The sequence below is a fragment of the Magallana gigas genome, chromosome 9 (genome assembly GCF_963853765.1).
Source record: "Magallana gigas chromosome 9, xbMagGiga1.1, whole genome shotgun sequence".
NCBI lineage: Eukaryota > Metazoa > Mollusca > Bivalvia > Ostreida > Ostreidae > Magallana > Magallana gigas.
The window spans coordinates 13,309,343-13,328,672 of record NC_088861.1 but is presented as its reverse complement, the minus strand read 5'-3'; the positions used below and the strand labels follow the sequence as shown (position 1 = coordinate 13,328,672).

The following is a 19,330-nucleotide window of genomic DNA, read 5'->3' as shown; positions in this document are numbered from 1 at the left end:
TTTTACTGTCTTTTCGGACGATAGCAAGTTTATTGTCCCCCTCGACAGCAACTATTTCCCTCGGATTCACCTCGTAAAATAATAGTTGCTACAACGTATAGTGTGGGACAAGAAGCATCCTCATAGCCAGTATACCGATTTTAGACTTAACTGTCACTTCCTAGCAAACAGTTTTTGGGCGACGTTATGAAAATAAGAAATGTTTCCGTTCAGTTTTTCTTTTCACATGTAAATCAGATGCTAGCGACAATATATAGTGAACATTTATTTTTAAGACTCGTTTAAGTTCTTTTCTATTATTTAATATGTGTTTTTTCTTTCAATTAAATAATAAAGTCTCTGAATTTACCTAAGTCAGTGCCTGCGGATGTTGATTGGTTCACATGGGTTTTCTTTTTTGTTCTTTTGTCGTTATTCCCTAATATTGTCTTTCTTAAAATGTCAACGGTATATAGCCCATTTCTTTCTATAAAAAAAACAACGATATAAAATCAGCAAAATATCTGTACTGCTTAATTACGACTCAATTAAACTTCAGAAAGAGAAATGTGACATATGTTAAATGTCAAACATCCGAACTTAAAGCTGTTTGGTCCGACTTTTTGGTAATTACAGTATCAATGTATTTATTTTTTTCATACAAATCATTTATCTTAGAAAGTTATGGACTTTCTCCTATTTACACCAGCAGAATCAGTCTCCTTTCAAAGTAAATAAAAATAATTTGGGCAAACGAAAAAACAAACCAAAATGCTTCACGGCAATGTTTAGAAAAGGAAATCGCTTGGTTTCGTCATCCAATTGATTAGGGTCATTCAACCCGCATGCTATGCATTGATTGTAAAGAAAGCTTTAAGCAGACTTTAGAAATATTTGCGAACAAAACGTACACATGTATATTTGTAATTTTTCTGATCATTTCGACCTGTATTTAAAGCGATGTCAAATTCCTAATACAACTATACCCGTCTCGTCGTCAGGGGTGAAATTTAACATGAGCCGAATTAACGAGGTACCTTTTAATGTCGTTTGTTTTGTTAGCAAATTTTGTACGTATTTTTCTTCATTGAAATTTGGCATAATTGACGGGCAAAACTACTGCAATGTCTATTATTATACATATACTAAGCAAAGCCATCGTTTAAAAGCGTGCATAAATTTGATATAAATTCAGACCAAGCAGCTTTGAAAATAACATACCTTGATTTGCATTGTAACAACCCTGTGCGTGATGACAATCATTTTCTTCGCACACGCATATCATCTGGCAGTGTTTCCCATATAAAGGATAGGGACATCGACTCTCACAGTGCTGTCCGTGGTATCCTATATTGCAGGCTAAAAATTGGTTTGACATGAGCAACTAAAACAAGAGGCCCATGGGCCATATCGCTCACCTGAGGAACAATAGGTATGATAAAATCAGCCTAATGGAGTCATAACAGAAACTATCTAGACAATATAGTATAATACATGTAGATCCTGTATGAATAAATATAATTTTTTTCTACTGGATATTCTAATGTTTATTATCATTAGTCACCTTTCTATCAGGATGATTTTATAGTAATAACACATGTTTAGCATTGCAGCTCTAAAAAAGGTCCTAAACAATTGTTTATAAATGGAATATAAACATACATCAAACTCTGAACCCCTTGTGAGACCCAATCGTCAAGAAATTGTCAAGGAGCCAAAATCTAAACAATATTAAATAATCACCCGGCAGAAGATTTTTTAAAGATTTACTCTAAATATTCCTTTGTAAACATTCCACCACAATTGTTGTCCCACCCTACCCCCAGGAATCATGATTATTACATTTTCGAATCTACACTACATGAGGATGCTTTCAAACAGCTTCATACTTCCTGGCTAATTAGTTTCTGAGAAGACGATTCTTAAAGATTTACTATATATATTCCTACATAGAAATTCGATGATAGAAATTTTGGCCCCACTCTACCCCTTGGGGCTATTGATTTTCACAACTTTAAATTTGCACTACCTGAAAATGCTTCCACACTAGTTTCAGCTTGCCTGGCTAATTAGTTTCTAAAGACGATTTTTAAAGATTAACTCTAAATATTCCTAAGTAGAAAGTTAACCCCCCTCCCCATTGTGGATCCCACCCTACCCCTGGAGGTAATGATATCCTTAACTTTAAATATACACTACATGAGAATGCTTCCACAAGTTTTAGCTTTTCTGGCCTAACGGGGTTTTTTACCGGAATTTTTAAAGATTTACTCTATATTTTCAAATATAAAAAGCAACCCCCACCCCCCATTTTGGCCTCATCCTACCCCCGGGGGTCATGATTTTCACAACTTTGAATTTACAATATTTGAGGATGCTTCCACACAAGTTTCAGCTTTCCTGGCCTAATGGTTCTTGAGAGGAAGATTTTTGAAAAATTCTCGAAAATTGTCATTAATTTTTAATTATCTTCTTTTGTAGGCGAGCTTGGTCCTTACTTTTCACAACTTTGAATTCCCATAAGCTAAGGATGCTTTGTGCTAAGTGGTTCTCAAGAAGATGTTGAAAATGTGAAAAGTTTACAGACGAACAGACAGACGGACGACAGACAGATGTGATCAGAATAGCTCACTTGAGCTTTTAGCTTATGTGAGCTTAAAAATCAACACTTTCACGAGGTCAAATAAAGTCAAATAATTATATAATATTTAGATTTTTGAAAAGACCATTATATATTGTGCAGGAAATCATTTTTTATCAACAACCCCGCTGTGTCCTACTTCTTGCATCCTATTTGCACACCATAATGATAAATTCGCAACAAAAACTACATTCATGCTTCGGACAAATAATACATGTTGGTTTAGTTTAATTTTATGATGAATTTACGGCTTTTAATGCATCATCAGAAATATTTAACAAATTATTTTATTCTAGGCAAGGTATTCATGAGAGCAACCGCTTTTTCATTTTTTGTACCATGTCTTCTTGAAGGGAGCCATGCCCTTTATTTGGAAAAATGAAAATGACTTTAATCAAGTAGTTCTGGAGCAAAAAATGAGAAGTTTACGACAACATTAAAAACAACAACAATGACCGACAATTAATGATTTTAATAATAAAATTTCGCTTAAGGATTTTCGGCACCCCGTGACCTCTGCCTTTTGTGACAGTATTTCACAGCATGGCGAATTGATCGCATTGTGAAATAACTTAAATCTCCCGTATTTGGTGTCAATCTCTGTGCAAAGGGTGTAGCTTCGATTACAAACCCCGATTTCGACTACTGCAGGGTTGTTTTTTTTCATGGATACATATAGTGGTAGAATTTTAACAGTCAATTTTCCCCCAAAAAATAATTTTCATTCTGTTATTTTTAAGCCAACCACATGCTAGATATTCATATCTTTAAGTAATTCAGGAAAATGTGATTATATGTTCTCAAAACTTTACATACAAATGCCGTGCTATGATGCATATTGTTAAAGATACGCTTTAAGGTACTGTAAATTGAAAATATAATCTGAAATGAAATTCATGTATGATTTAAACTCACGCGTACAAGATTTCAGTTCAGCATTCCAAATGTGTCCACTGCAACAGAAAGTGTTATTCCCCCTAAATATAAAGTTACACATTTTACAAAAACAAAATGCATTAACTTGGCCGGTCATGCAATTCTCACGCATTATTTAAAATCATTAATCAAAAAGTTTATAATATCTAACATTGTTTCATAAACATTCAGGTTGGTTATAACAGAATTCATGGCTTATCTCACTTACTATGTATGAAAACTATTAGCAGTAAAGTGAAAAAGATCGAAAATATACTTACCCTTCGCATTTACGACAGTGGCAAATGCCTGTCTCAAAGAGGACAACAATAACAGCGATCAGTATCTTCATTGTTATGAATGATGATATCGACTATTGTTGTTCACTATTTATATCATAAGTGACAATTGAATTTTCGTTATCCGGTGCCATTGGTGACTAAAAACTAGAACAGGAAATCTATTGATTAAATACAGAGCCCATAAAAGTTATATGATTGGTATCACATTTTATTAAAGTTAATTTATGTAGAGAGAAACATTTTATTTTTATCATGCATATAGGAATGTGTTTTACAGGTCGTGGACGTAAAGCTTCCTTTTATTGATTCAAAAGTCAATCGTGTTTTTCTTTGCATGCACGTTGTTCAACGGATTTGATATGGCTAGCCTGTGGACTTTTTGTCCTTATGTTTGACTTTGATAAAACTTCACATTAACTTTGATAAGTTTATTCTTAAACTCTCTCAACATTAGTAAAGAGCAGTGGGGTTTTTTTTTATATAGGACTGAAAGTCAAGTTAAATATCTCAGACAGGAAACATTGAACTTATGTCAGGTAAGGATAGGTTTTTTTTTCGCCTCCTTTACACGAGAAATTTCAAACCTCTTTCTTGTAAGAAATATATATAAATATTTAAGTTCCTGGTTATTCAATATCAAATCAAAATTATTAATATGTAACATCAAAACACGATGATGTAATTTATTATTTTAGTCCCAAAAAAGGAACAGGAAATATAAAATAATATGGTTCAATTTGACATGAATACACGATATTCCGTTTTCCTGCAAATTTGTAAACACACATTCATTTATAAAAATATATGTAATTACGTGATCTCTAAAAAATGATTTTTTTTTTCATCTGTAAAATATTTGTAAACACTTTTCGACAAAATATTTATTGGACATCTGTTTTGCAGTATTAAATACACAAGGTTACATGTAAATTAAAAAGTTTAAGTACTGTAACATCGTCCTATAAATACAGGAGTTCCAGAGTTCGACTGGGACTCCCTTTTTTTGTATATATAAACTATTGAATTATTTCAAAATCCCCGTAAATTTAAACAAAAAATGTCTGATACAAAAGTTGTAAAGGAATATTTTCTTTTCTTCATAATTTGTATTGTATTGCTTTTGCAGCTAGAAATTTAACAAATTTCTCTTTACTTCATGCAGGAGCCTTACCGAGATTACAAATACAACAATGGATCTGTGTACTCTAGTTTTTATGGTACTATTCCTTGTGCTAGATGCAGTTGATCTCATCATTGATGGAATATTTCATGACAATGTGAAATCTAACCCAGAAAATGTTCTTACCCAAGATGATGCAAATAATTTTAAAGCACCAATCTTTACGTTCCTCATCGTTGGAAGTGTGGCCGTGGTGATAAACATTGGGATATTTACCATAACATTCATCAACAATAGAGGCATTGCGTACAAAGAAGAGGAAATGAAAGTACCGCTATACATGTCAACATTGATAACGTGGTTTGAAGATCTGCCACAGATTGCAATTTGTCTCATTTTGGCTTTCAAAGTAGATAGCTGGTTGAATGTTCAACTTACGAAGGCAATTTTTACAATAGTGAAAGCGATGATTTACTTGGTATATCTCTGCATGACTAAAAACCGTTTTGAAGCAGCCAGATTGTGGCTATACAAACTTGACTTCATTGGAAATGTTATCTTACTTTTAAGTGATATGATTTTGCTTACCCGTCTTGGTAGTTTTAACATGTGACGTGGAGTATCTACATAGTACACACTATCATGGACAATGCATTAAACCATGATCAATATAACTGTATAAATTTCAGTTTCATTTCACAATCTGATTAAAATCAGATCCTCGATTTGCTACTTTTTCTGTTGACGCCTCGCGTAGTGACCATGAAAAAAGGAGCGGATCAAAGATCTGATTTTAATCAGATCCATCAATTTCAATTCTCTCTATGATGTGACTTTATAAAAATAAAGCCAAAGAACGACAGGCATATTTTATTTGTTAACCATAACTGAGGAGAGAATGCATATCAATTATATTTGATATGCATGGTTTGCTTCTGAGCAGTGTGAAGAGTTCATGAAAAATCAATTGAATGTATGCCTTACATTGTATTTTTATTTAGTTCTGCGGTAATCCCATAGATTCTACCTTAAGATCGAAATAAAACTAAAATATATTTCAACAGTATAGTTATTAGGGCGGATTATGTCAACGCAGGGCTAATGTTTTGTATCAGTATCAGGTGTAATTTAAAAAAAAAAGACACCTTATACAGTTGGAATGATAGTTCACGACCTAAAAAGTATATTGCATTTCTTGTTTTTTGAGATAGCGAGTTACATATTCTTGTCTCCTTTATAGTAAAATAGTCTAGTTTGAAGATATGACCATTAATGGCAATTACCGTGCATAGTTCTTCTATCATCCCATGATTTAAAAGAAAGGTTTATGTTTCCCTGTAGACATGACGAAGATTTTATAAGATATTTATAGCCAAAACTTTTATGTAAGAAAGGTTTTTACATACATTAAACAACCTTCTTACACGTTTTTTGAAATTAAATCGGTTTTCTAAAGACTTTCGTTTTAAAGTCCTATTATTCAGCGATAAAAATAAACGCTGCCTAGGGAATTTCCAAAATTTTAACTGTTATATATATAACATTAAATATCACAAGAGTAATTTAGTTGAAGAAGAGCAATATTGTTTGGTAAGATTATCATAGTAATTTATTCTCTTTCATTTAAAATATTTCAAGAATATCATTTTTGTCAACCAAATTTTTCCATATATATATATATATATATATATATAATTTATAAGCATTTCCAAGAGAAACACCTTATTTATTTGACCATTTAAAGTCTATATAATCTTTAATTTTTCTTTTCATGATAGGGAGCATTTAAGATGCATAAGCTGTGTACTATTTTTAATGTCAAAATGAATTGGCTAACTGCAATATTTATGGTACTTTTCCCGCTTTTGGATGTCATTGACCTTATCATGGATGGAATCTTCTACGACAAAGTCAAATCAAATTCAAACAATGCTCTGAGTAATGAAGATGCCAAGGATTATAAGGCCATTATTTTGACATTTGTTGTCGTCGGAATCATGGTAACATTGATCAACATCGGATTATTCATCGCAACAGCCATTCGCCAAAGAAACATCGCGTGCAAAGATAGCAAAATCACCGTTCCTTTAGAGTTGTCACCTTTTGTGACATGGCTTGAAGATGTGCCTCAAATTGTCATTTGCCTTATTGTGGCCTTCAAAATCGAATCGTTTCTGAGCGAGGAAGTTCAGCTTGCAAAAGCGATCTTTACCATTGCAAAGTCAGTTCTCTATTTGTCCTATTTCCGACTGACAAGAGGCGAGGAAAGAAGCTATTGGTTGTTTTATACAGACATCATCGGAAACGGATTGTTACTTATCTGTGGTGCTGTTTTGTTGGGGCGTCTCGGTAGATTTTAAATGGATTTCTTATGATTTTTCTTTACATCTGCGCCGTTACTATAGATCAAACAATGTTATGATGCTTTGTTGTTGTTGGTTTTTTTTCTTGATTAGTTATATGAGACTATTAGGGACATGCAAAAATATTTTTGATCGGAAATTTACATTAAAAAATCGTAAAAAGAAAAAAATATATTCCATCTCGATGGAGCGGGTGAATAAGATTAAGTATTATTCACATTAGCTTTTTTTAATCAGTAAACGTTGTATATGTTTTATCTATTTACTTAGAAACAGTTATATGTCATCTTTTTGAAACAAACGAAAACATTAAAATTCATATCTTTTTTTAATATCTGTTTTTTCAGTTTCTCAATACATGTACGCTAGTTTCAAGAGGTGTCGGGTATCCAAGCCAATTATGATTGTATTCTGTAATGCTGACACCTGTCTGTCAATTTTATGCGTGTTATTAGTTGTCATTAATTAATAACCTCATGTATGTGCTGTTATTTTTGTAAAGATATATATTGTGATGTATGTCTTTGCCAAACGTTTGTATATGATTAAAATAAATTCTTAAAGTTAGTAATTTTTTCAAGATATTTTGTCCTGAAATAATTTAAATCCACCTGATTTTAGATCTTAATATAGCACAGGTTTTTTAAAGTTAAAAATAGAGCGAGTTCTTTTGACACAATCAAGGTTGGTGTTGTATAAATATTCTAAGCAGAAAAAAGATAAGGTAAATTACGTGTCGCTGACGCTGTGTTTAATTTGATTAATAAAGCATGGGGATCTTTATTAGAAATTGCACATTTCTCTTTATCAATTATCTTGATTAGACGTGATGTTAATTGCAAAGAGAAAATGTCACCGGCCGGTTCTTGGTACTTCAAAAATTCAATACGTACAGAAGACTCAATACATGGACATTGATTTTTGGTAATTAGGAAAATTTCTGTATTTTACTAACGGGTTTTGTTTTTGAATTGATTTTAATAGTACTTACACAACAGCTAATGCTTATTATGCTAGGTATAGCAAACGATTTGGTTTATTTTGCTGCCGGATATTGAATGTGTTATTCAAGTCTGTCAGAAGATAAATATGCTGCACATTTTGATTTCAAATAAACTAAGCATACGTGTATCTATAAAAGAAATACAGCTGCAATCGAAGAGAGGGGGTAATTCAAGATTTTTTATTACCCCATTGTCATTTTTTACTCTAAAAAATTCACAGGAACGGCAACAGATTTCTTAGGGAGATTTATGATGGGAAATGTTTTCATCTTTTCTTCATTTCGAAATCACTTGGAATGCCTCGCATAATTTTTCAACTTATTCCTGGGGACTTTTATATATGTTACAATATAAAACCCCGGAAACAAAATATTATATAGCGAAGTATTGAAACCTGATTAGCAAGTTGTCGTTTCAAGAGGAAATATATTGGTAATTTTTCATACATTGTCAAGTCCTTTTGAACGTTGAGGTATTTATAAATATTAGAATAACTAAGCGAAATGTGATTTTAGGATATTTTGGACAAAGTATAGCTGTTCATTCACTATTTATTATAGTAGAACTATTTACTACAGAAAGGAAATAATTCTTTTTTGAAATATCAAGGACTTTGTGAAGTTTTTAGTAAGGCAAGCAAATATAATCAGGATATTCTTCATTTGGTTATTTTACTAAAGCAAACCATTTCTTATATATGCAGTAAAATAATTACATCTTTTCAAAATCTTGCGTAAAGCACACAATTTGGATTCTATGGATTCATTAAATACGGTACATAATGTTGACATATTATTCTTATAAAATCAATATTTTTCAGTATACCAACAAAGAAGGCTTTTACGTGGATAACCAGTTTGATTTATTGCACACTTCGCATTGTACTTCATTTTCATATATTTACATTATCTAGTGTCTTTGTCTGTGATAACATTACGTATCGATTTTGTACTATATAACCCATAATACAAATGACGCCAAATTGAGGCGTCGACGGGGTTTGCTTATTTATATTTAAAGATTTAATCGTACGATGGCCTAAAATTATATAAATATAAGTAATAAGGAATCATTCTTTGAATATTATGAGGTGATAATTTCGGTCGGGGCGTGATCAAATCTATCATAAAGCCCTTCGGGCTTTATTGGATTTGATCACGCCCCGACCAAAATTATGACCTCATAATACTCAAATAAGGAATGATTCCTTATTCCTTATATAAATTTGGTATGTAAATAAAAACATAACTTATTTGTTTTTTCACTCAATCTTTCATCAAAAAATCTCAAAAATAATGTTTGAATTTGCATTGAAATGAAAATTTGGAAGTTTCGTTCAAGAGTCTAAATACAAATTAGGCAAAAAATGAGAAGAATGAACTATTGATCCCTATAATTGGTATTTGAAGAATGAATTGCATCAAAAGATAAGATTTAATTGAGAATTAAAGCAGTGTTTGCTCGTAATCTAAGGTACGCAGTTAAAATAGTATTGCATGAACTTTACACCAATCTAGAACATTCTAAAAGTTTAAACAAATATAAATTTAACAAAAGAAAGAGAAGATCAATTCAATATGTCGATATTACTAATTAGACGAAACGAGTCACAAATATTTATAAATGATTAAATATAAAACGAATCATAACCAGGTTTTACTTTGTGACAAATTATAACTATTAAAAGTTTTGTTTTGTTTTTTAAAACAAAAACTAAAAATCGATTTCTTTTAAGAAATCTAAATCAATTTTTAAATGCCGGAGCAAACTAAATATTGTGTACTGTATGAAATATGTGTGTCTTTTTTTAATATGACAATATTTTAAATCCGCCATACACAAGACGATAGCATCTGAATGCTATTGATAAACTGTGTTATCATTTGTAAACACTAATAACGTTACTCATGGATATCTTTCTATTTGATTTGTAAAAACATAACACAGCTTTGAAAATTATAACTGATTTTTTTTCCTTAAAATATTATGACATTTAATGTCAAGCGTCATTTTCCATTTTTTTCTGCATTTGACCAAATAAGATAGATAGAATCTTCAATTCTGTCGATTTTTTTTTTATAATGAGCGATTATAGTTTTTGTTTAAAACCTGAAACCAACATAAAACATATAAGGTAAATAAGGTAATAAATCTTTCCGTTATCATTTTCATTGTGTTTCCTCCATTAAATATTGCTTTGATATTGATCATGCTTTTATTAAATAGGGTGTTTGGACCTAGTCGTTGTTGACACCGTTAAAAAATGAAATACGTTAATATCAACCATGTCTATTCCTAATCTTAAACATGCTTAACAATTTCTAAACGGTAAACAGTGTTCGCAGTTCTTGAATGTATTACTATAATAATACAATCAGCGATCCCTTATATTACCCATCAAAATAAACGATTTATTATTTTAAAAAGGAAAACAATATTGACAATAATTGTTCAAGCAATAAATAATTTGTTTTGACTAATCACTATCTATAAAATATCGTTTTTATACGCCAATGGCTCAAATTAAAGAATTGTACATTGAAAAATCGACAAAAATTGTTTTTATTTTAAATAAAAATCTCTTGAATATCTTTAAAAAAAATTTCAAGCAAAATTATTCAATTCATTTTGAAAAGAAAAGTTGATATTTCAAAAACTAGTTGATCATTTATGTATTTGGATTTTTTTTTTATTACGATATCAATGTATCTGAAACAGCATATCTTCTATAGAAACAAGGTTATTTATTAAGCAGTATTGCTCTTCAACTGTTAAATTATTTCCCTTGTTTTAAAAATGTGACCTATATCTTTGGTTTAACTTTTTGTGTATTTCTTCATTTGCAAAAAGTCAGTACAACATTACCGACTGGAAGAACAAAACGTGTGTTTTTGAACATCTCGCCATATGTCAGTAACGTGCTGTAACATTGTTACTGTCGTAGTAAGTTAAGAATACCTAGAAAATGTGAATCATGCAAAACGGACAAAAATCATTAAAGTGGCGACATGCTTTCTACAAAATTGAAATTGCTGCAATTATTGTGCTAAGATAACATAACAATCTTGTTGTCGTTTATTAAGTAGGAAAGGTTCATTTTTTATCTTTTTGAGTTGTGACTTAGTAGGAATGGTTAAAGGTCACTGATAGACTTATGTTTTTTATCCTTGTTTTTGATATCACGTCTATATTTAAACGTTTAAAGTTTAGAAAATCCTGATTCTATAAATAACTTGAGTTTGCTGACTTCATTTTCTAAAAAAAACATTTTGTTAAATCATTTTTATTCTAAAGAATAATTTGAGATCGCTGCGTCTGTGATTTTATTTTCAAAATGCATATCATCAAAAAGGTAAGTTTAAAGGCAACATGCCTCTCAATATCAAAATCGTATATTCAACCTCTTTACGGCACAGATTTTAGATTTCTTTCATATCTGTTCTTTTATTTGACAAACGATTTTAAAACATTGTTCGAAACATATATTTGTTGGTGAAGATTATTATCGAGTTCAGTCCAAAATGATTTGTTTAGTAGAAAACGTTACATGTAATACATTTAACTGTTTGAGGAATGTCAGTTTTTCTCACATTCAGTTTATCGGATTTTCTAATTTTTAAGTTTCATAATCTACTTCAATACTTGCTAGTGTTTAACTGATGTGATCTTCACTTGGATATGCGCATTTAACAACATGAATTTTATGAACACTAGGACATAAAGTATTCCTGTATAAAACTTTCTTTTTAAAAGACAAAACTTAATCTTTTCAACATTAAATCTTACTTTGTGTTATATTTTTTTTTTCATTTTATAGATATTTAATGAAAGAAATCTGCTCGTTATCCAGAAGATGGAAAAATGGCTCTGGATAACTGCATTATTTTTGTTGATGGATTTGATAACTCTTGTTATCGATTACAACTTCTACAGAGCTTTCAAAGAATTCAAAGCAACGCCAAAGGGTCTCTCTCAAGACGACGCAAATGACTTGAAAGCATATGTTTTGGCTTTTGTGATTGTAGGGAGCATTTTTGTAGCAATGAAATTTGCAATTACCGTGAAATATTGTCGAAAAGGACAAGATCGCAACAAAGAAAAACAAGATTGGCCATTTGTTATAACTTTTATTGGTGTATGGTTGGACTTTGCTCAAACTGTAATTGCCCTTACAACTGCATTCAAGATGGACGACGAAATGGAGCTTGGAGATGTCCAATTTGCTAAACCAGTATTTGGGTTAATTAAGACAGTTGTTCAATCAACAGTACTTTATTTTATTTACTTTGAAGAAGCACCATATACCCGCCTAATTGATTATGACACTGATGAAAAAATCAACGGACCCTGCTGCAAAAAGCTTAAATGGATTGCTATGATTGGAAATGTTACAAACTTTGTTTGTTCATTGTTTTTGATAATAAGAGTTTCAAAGTTTGTGTAACCTAAAATGCTTTAAGTGACTATACATATCACATGACATGGTATATCTATTCATTTATAAAGCGTGTTCTTTTTGTCTTTATACATATTTTTATCTGAGTGTTTCATCAATATTGATCTGCTTTATTTCTTGTGTGCTACAACTTTTTTTCATTTTTTTTTTACCATAAAGGACGGTTGACTCTTCTTTTCATGCTACGTGAACTGTATGTTTAATTTGGATATTTGCAGACTATTTTTGTTAATCTATTTTAAAATGCAGAACAAGATCTATATTTAGTGTACCTTATTGTTTGACTAAATTACCAATTCTTTTTTTAGAATAATGGAATAAAATTATATTATATTATATTTTGTGATTTGGATTTTTTCTTATTTTTATGTCAACTTTATATAGAAGGTAGGCGAAAATTGCAAATTAATAATTTAAGGTAAACTTTAAATTACATATCATGCAAAATATAAATGCGCGTATAATCAAATTCCGAAGTGTCAAATCAAGAACGAATAATCGTAACACGAATTGATCCCTAAATTAAGTTCACAGTCAAAATGTTCATCTTCAGTCCGTAAAATCTTTTTGTACACGACTTACAGACATTTTATTGATCTTAATAAGCGTTTGAATAGTATCGTCATTAGATTGAACAAAAACAAAACAAGTAGGCAAGAATTAATTTCTTTTACACTGTATATCAAATTAACACCTGATTTAACTTTTTAAGAGGTGTTAATTGAATTTGCATAGCGAAGTAATGTTTCAAACATCTCGTTTAAGAGTCAAGGAATATTAATTTCTTTTTATAGTCTTTTAGAATAAAATGCAACAAGATATTTAATTGATTATTCAAGTAAGGTTTGTTCGTTACTTTAAATTACAGAATTAAAAGTGCATTGCATGACTGGAACTTAAACCGACCCAGAACATCTGTTAAGTTTAACCAGAAAAATTAAACCAAAAAAATAAAGATTACATAAATTAAACGACTTTACAGCTAATTAAAAATACAGGTCACGGGTGATCTTAAATATTTTAATACTGAATTCAAATATAACTCGGCTTTAATCACTTTTTCATTATATTACAGCTAGCATACATTTAAATTCTTCAAAATTCTGAATCCGTACAAAAAGTATAAAAACTTTATTGGCTGAAATTGTGCAGCATTGCAAATACACCTCTAGTTCCTAAGAAGTTTTATTTAAGTCAGTACTGAAAAGATAGCAACTGATTTGTATCTTATCGTAGTTTACGAATGTTTTCTCCTTGCTCAGTAATCATTAGTACAAGCAAGGATTGAACAAATGTTGCAATCTCACTTTAAAAATTGTGCAGCATTGCAAATACACCTCTAGTTCCTAAGAAGTTTTATTTAAGTCAGTACTGAAAAGATAGCAACTGATTTGTATCTTATCGTAGTTTACGAATGTTTACTCCTTGCTCAGTAATCATTAGTACAAGCAAGGATTGAACAAATGTTGCAATCTCACTTTAAAAATTACTGTCTGTATACAATGTACAATACGCTTTCAAATATTCCTTTTGAGAACAGATTGCGGTCTGTGGTGTTAGTAAATTGATGAAAATGAAACGTATACAACAGGATAATACATGTGTGGTTTCAAAACATACTTAATAAGAAATAAAAATCTAGATTTCATTGACATAATTTGACAATACTAAACAGGTCTCTGTGGGTTAAGCACAAGTCCATGATAATATATGTAACATCAAAGTGTAAGATGAAACAACTGTGTGTACTAAATAATCGACATTTACTATGATGATGAGTAATCTTAACACTGTAACAAAATCATTTAATTCATTTTGATGAAAAAAGTTTGTTTAAAAGCATTTTTAAAAACTTTTTTTTAGGAGATGCATGCTGTTTCACGTTGCTTTAAATATTTGCCCTACTTTAATTAATTATTATTTTCAGTGTATGTCTTCATTTTAAAAAAAGTCAGTTAAAATACTAAATAATTTTAAAAAGATATGAACGACAGACACTTTTATCAAATTGAGTCAAAAATGTACTCGATAGCTCATTTGTCGATTGTAAAACTGATATTATTTTGTCAACCCACGCAAAGCCAGACTTTGTGCTCTAGTTGAAAGCAGGGTTTGGGGGTTTTTGGAGGGAACGGTATTAGTTTTCCTTAAGTTCTGTTTATCAAATACTCTAACATATTTTAAGTTGATGAATAATCTACCTCAATTCCTGCTAGTGTTTGAAGCATATAATTTTTATTTGGATACACACAATAAACAACATGAAACATACAGGTATTTACAACACATATTCAACATGATCGATACTATTTAATATGAACTCTTTTTTTAAAGAGGAAACTTTCATAATATATTAATGAATGTTTATGAAAAATATTGAAAAAAAAACAAAATACACCAAATAAACAGCAATTTTGAAAGTTCAAAGCATAAACGATATCGAATATTTTTGTTTCAAATTTAAACAAGTTAAACATAAGAAATGGTTGATCAAATCAATATGTCGAGTTTGCGATTAATTAAATGAAAACACTTGCAAGTGAACAAAATCAATACCAAGAGAGATTTGTACAGATGAGCACTTCCTCTCTATAACATATAAAAAATAATTTACGATAAATTAATATTTTTTTAAAAAATGTTTGTACATAAAACGATACACATGTACTGTTAAAGTGTTTTTCAGCTGATGGTTTGGTACACATTTTTTTGGAGTCAAACAATACGCAGATGCGTGATTTATTATACACAAGTTGTCATTTTTTTTTACCATACTCGCGAGGAGTTTTACGCAGTTTTAAGGTTACCTCGCAACTATTTAAATATCCCCTCACGTAATTTTCCACGTTTACAGTATTAAGATCAAAATTCGTATATTGATTGACCATCTTGTATTCCTTTTGAAACATGTTGTCATAAATAGTAAGTAGAAATAATCATTCATAAATATTAATTTATAAATGTGAAAAAATGGTTTTCTAATTTTCGATAAAAATGTTTACATAACAATGTTATTTCGCATATAAACCGTTTTAAGTCATTGCAATCATCATCCGACCATGACCCATCGCTTTCCATGGTGCAGCAGTCAGCGTTCCTTGTTAAAAACCTATGTCCAATATTATTTGGCTGATAACGACCCCAGGAAACAAAGCTATTGTTATCGAGTTGAGTTCCACCAATCCAATGAAAATTACCTTCAACTATTCTATCGTGCAATCCAATCCAGTAGCGACCAGAGTTGACTTGTTATAAAATGAAATTGAAAATATCATTAGGGACAAGAATATATCTGGTGGTCAAGATATAGTAAACGAAATGAGCCTACAAATTTATGAAATTTGAAGCATATTATTTTTGTAATGATGCGTAAAGGTATATATATAAAATCAATTTTATGAAGTCATGGTATATCTAGCACTAAAGCTATTTACCAGATATTGGTTAAGGCTAAACATCGTTGGTAAATAGGCACTGTCAAAAAGGCATGTATATGCATGTCACCCCTTGAATTACGTTACACCCTACTGAAAACCTTAAATTTGTGGCCGACGTGTGGTATCCATTTTGTGGCCTAGAATAATTTTTGTATTTACATATTGTTATATGTGCATTTTCTGTAAATATTGCATTCACCTGTATATTTGATGTAAGTTTTCTCCTGGCCCGGAGAAAGTGTGTAGAATTTGATAATTTCATAGCGAAAGAGTAACAGATGTACCTTTACACAGGTAAGACCTCCACAGCGAACTTCCCATTTTACACATAAACCCAATGGCTGAAGTGTAGTATTTCTTATGTTGCTTTAGAATTTGCACTTTTGTACATTTATAGCTCACCAGAACTTAAAGATTAAGCGAGCTTTTTCGATCACTTTTTGTCCGGCGTCTGTTTGTAAACTTTTTACATTTTCGACCTCACCATAACCAATGGTTTATCAATTAAACCAAACTTGGCAAAAACCAATGTTAGGTAAAGGAGTTCAAGTAATTTTAATTTAAATCAAATGGGAGATAATATAGAAATATTGAAAAAAAATGTAGATTTTTTCATTCAAAAATTAATGACCTTTTTTCTTTTTTTGAAGAGTTGCCCCCCTTTGCTTTTATTCTATAAAAGTTAATTCTAAACAAAATATACACGGTTTAAAATTCATTTACATTAGTTTTTGTATTCCTAATCACAGGATGAAACTGTGCCATTCAGTCAACTGAAATATGACTGAAAGGTAACTGAAATGTGATTAAATGACATAGCTCTGCAATTCAGTCACCTTTTCAGATCTTTCCAGTTAACATTCAGTTGACTGAATGGCACAGTTTCATCCTGTGAATGATAAAAAACATCTTTCCACCAAAGTATTTTTTGATATTCCTAGTAATTACTTTTTTACTTATTAAAATAGACCTTAATGCAATTTTCATTAATTAAGTACTGCGTAGTTAATAATATTTTTGAAAAATTCTCTCGGTAACCCTTTTTCTACTCTTAAATGCTTTATATAAATATCAAAGTATTAAATACATGATGAATATTCAAGGTTGGAAAAATTTGGTCCTAATATGATTCGAATACCTTAAAGCATCCTCAAATAGGATATATTCAAGTTCGTCAAATCAAAAATCCCGGGGAGAGGTGGAGGCAACAATTGGGATCGAATTTTACCAAATCTATAGACCAAAAATTCCTCTTAAAAAAACAGTTGGCCAGATAAAATGTAACTTGTCTGGAAGCATCCTCATGTAAGGTAGAATAAAGTTTTTTCATACATGTATCATGATGCCAAGGGGTAGGGTGGGTCTCACTGGGAAGAGGTTGGTTACAGTAAAATATATAGAGAGAGAAAATTCCTCCTAGAAACCATTTGGCCAACAACAATTTTTTTTTCAACGTGATCTTCATGTTTACCTAATAAATTGAATAAATTGACGAAATACTTTCAAACTATTTTTATTGAAACCAACTGCCTAGAAAAGTATGTAGTGTAAATGAAAGCAACTTCAGATTGTATTGATTCAAATTCATCAAAATCATAATATTCAAGGGTAGTATTGTCCCACATTGGGAGATGAAATTAAGCAAAGAAAAAAATTCATTGTTCTCCGCTAAAATGTTATATCATATAGTTTTACTTATATACATGAATTTTGAAAAATGTTTGACTGTTAAAGAATTGTTTAGATTTGTGCCAAATTTGCACAATTGGGCCCAACAAAGTTTGATGTTAGTATTATCCTATTTTACATGTAAACTGTACAGTTGTTCATATGATCTGCAATGCTCAAAAAGTTATATGACTATAAAATTAGTCTGTAACATAAGGGTCTCAATAGTAAACAATACTATCTGGAGAAAAATTTCAAAATCATTTTTTAAAGTTAACATTTTAGTACATTCTTTTAATATTTTGTATAAGACACCAAAATGCTTGACTAATGCTGCTCAGGTGAGCGATGCGAACCATGGGTCTATCAATGCATTGACCTGTTTATGTGCTTTTGTCCTGCATTTGATACTTTCAGTGCGACTAGTTGTACGTTCTATCAAGTCAGACCTGTTCATCAAAATACGCAGAGTTGGTAAGCAGTCTTATGTTTACACCGGGTCTTCAGGAATTCAGCGAAAAATATTGTGGACAATGCCTTTTACGAGTAGCGCTCAGCTTTAAACGAAATGGTTTTTATGACGAATTGATTTTATACTATTATACTATTAATATTCATAATTTAACGGTTTATGTGTCACTCATCTAACAGCTTTATAAAAACATAAACTTACAACTTTGAAGAGCATTAGATATAAAGCGATTTTTATCCTCCGCATCTAGTGTTATTAAATGTCCACCGTCATTTTTACAGTATTTTTCTGCGTTTGACCATGTAAGGTTAACTGTATCTACAATTCTGTAGCAAATCCTTTTCTTATCATCGAGTAAATAGTGTTTATGTCGACAACCTGAAATTAACAAAAGGAATTTAAAGATAACTGAGATTTTCTTCATTATTATTTAAAAGTTTTCATATTTTCCAAAAAGAATAACTTGTCTATTTATCAATCATTTACCTGATCTTAAACATGCTGAAGAATTTCTGAGCGATATACACTGTTCTCTATTTTTACATGCATGATTCAAACAGTGACCCATTATTTCCTATCAAAATATAAGATACAGTCAATAAAACTAAAATCACCAGCTAATCATGCATGATAAGTGCTCGAAAAATAAAATCTTTGTTTGAATTCGATCTATCAATCTGATGTAAAGATAAAAATGGGAAAGCAATATTTTTGTAGATATATCTCCATGAATAATGCGATCAATTTCTAGCGAAGAAACAAATAAAAGTGAAACTTCTGTTCATCCATTTTGATTTCAACAATATTTGAATATTTAAGAAAGAATAATATGGAATGTAGCATACATTTATATCCTAAATCAGGAAAATAAGTACATACCTTGTCTTGGCTGATATTGTGTATTAGTGCAAACCCGACGTCTGGCTTTACAGAAGTTTCATTTAATTCCGTATTGAAGAGGTAGCAGATGAAC

General features: G+C 30.7%; 2 long non-coding RNA genes across 2 annotated transcripts in view; one reads left to right on the top strand and one right to left on the bottom strand.

The window, feature by feature from the left end:
• The window catches only part of LOC105334379 (uncharacterized), a 43,844-nt gene that overhangs the window by 15,201 nt on the left and 9,313 nt on the right, over window positions 1-19,330 (bottom strand). The gene's annotated exons all lie outside the window — the stretch shown is intronic.
• Window positions 5,003-7,887, top strand: LOC136271552 (uncharacterized). Its single transcript, XR_010709465.1, has 2 exons — window positions 5,003-6,547; window positions 6,736-7,887. It is a non-coding gene; the product is annotated as an uncharacterized lncRNA (long non-coding RNA).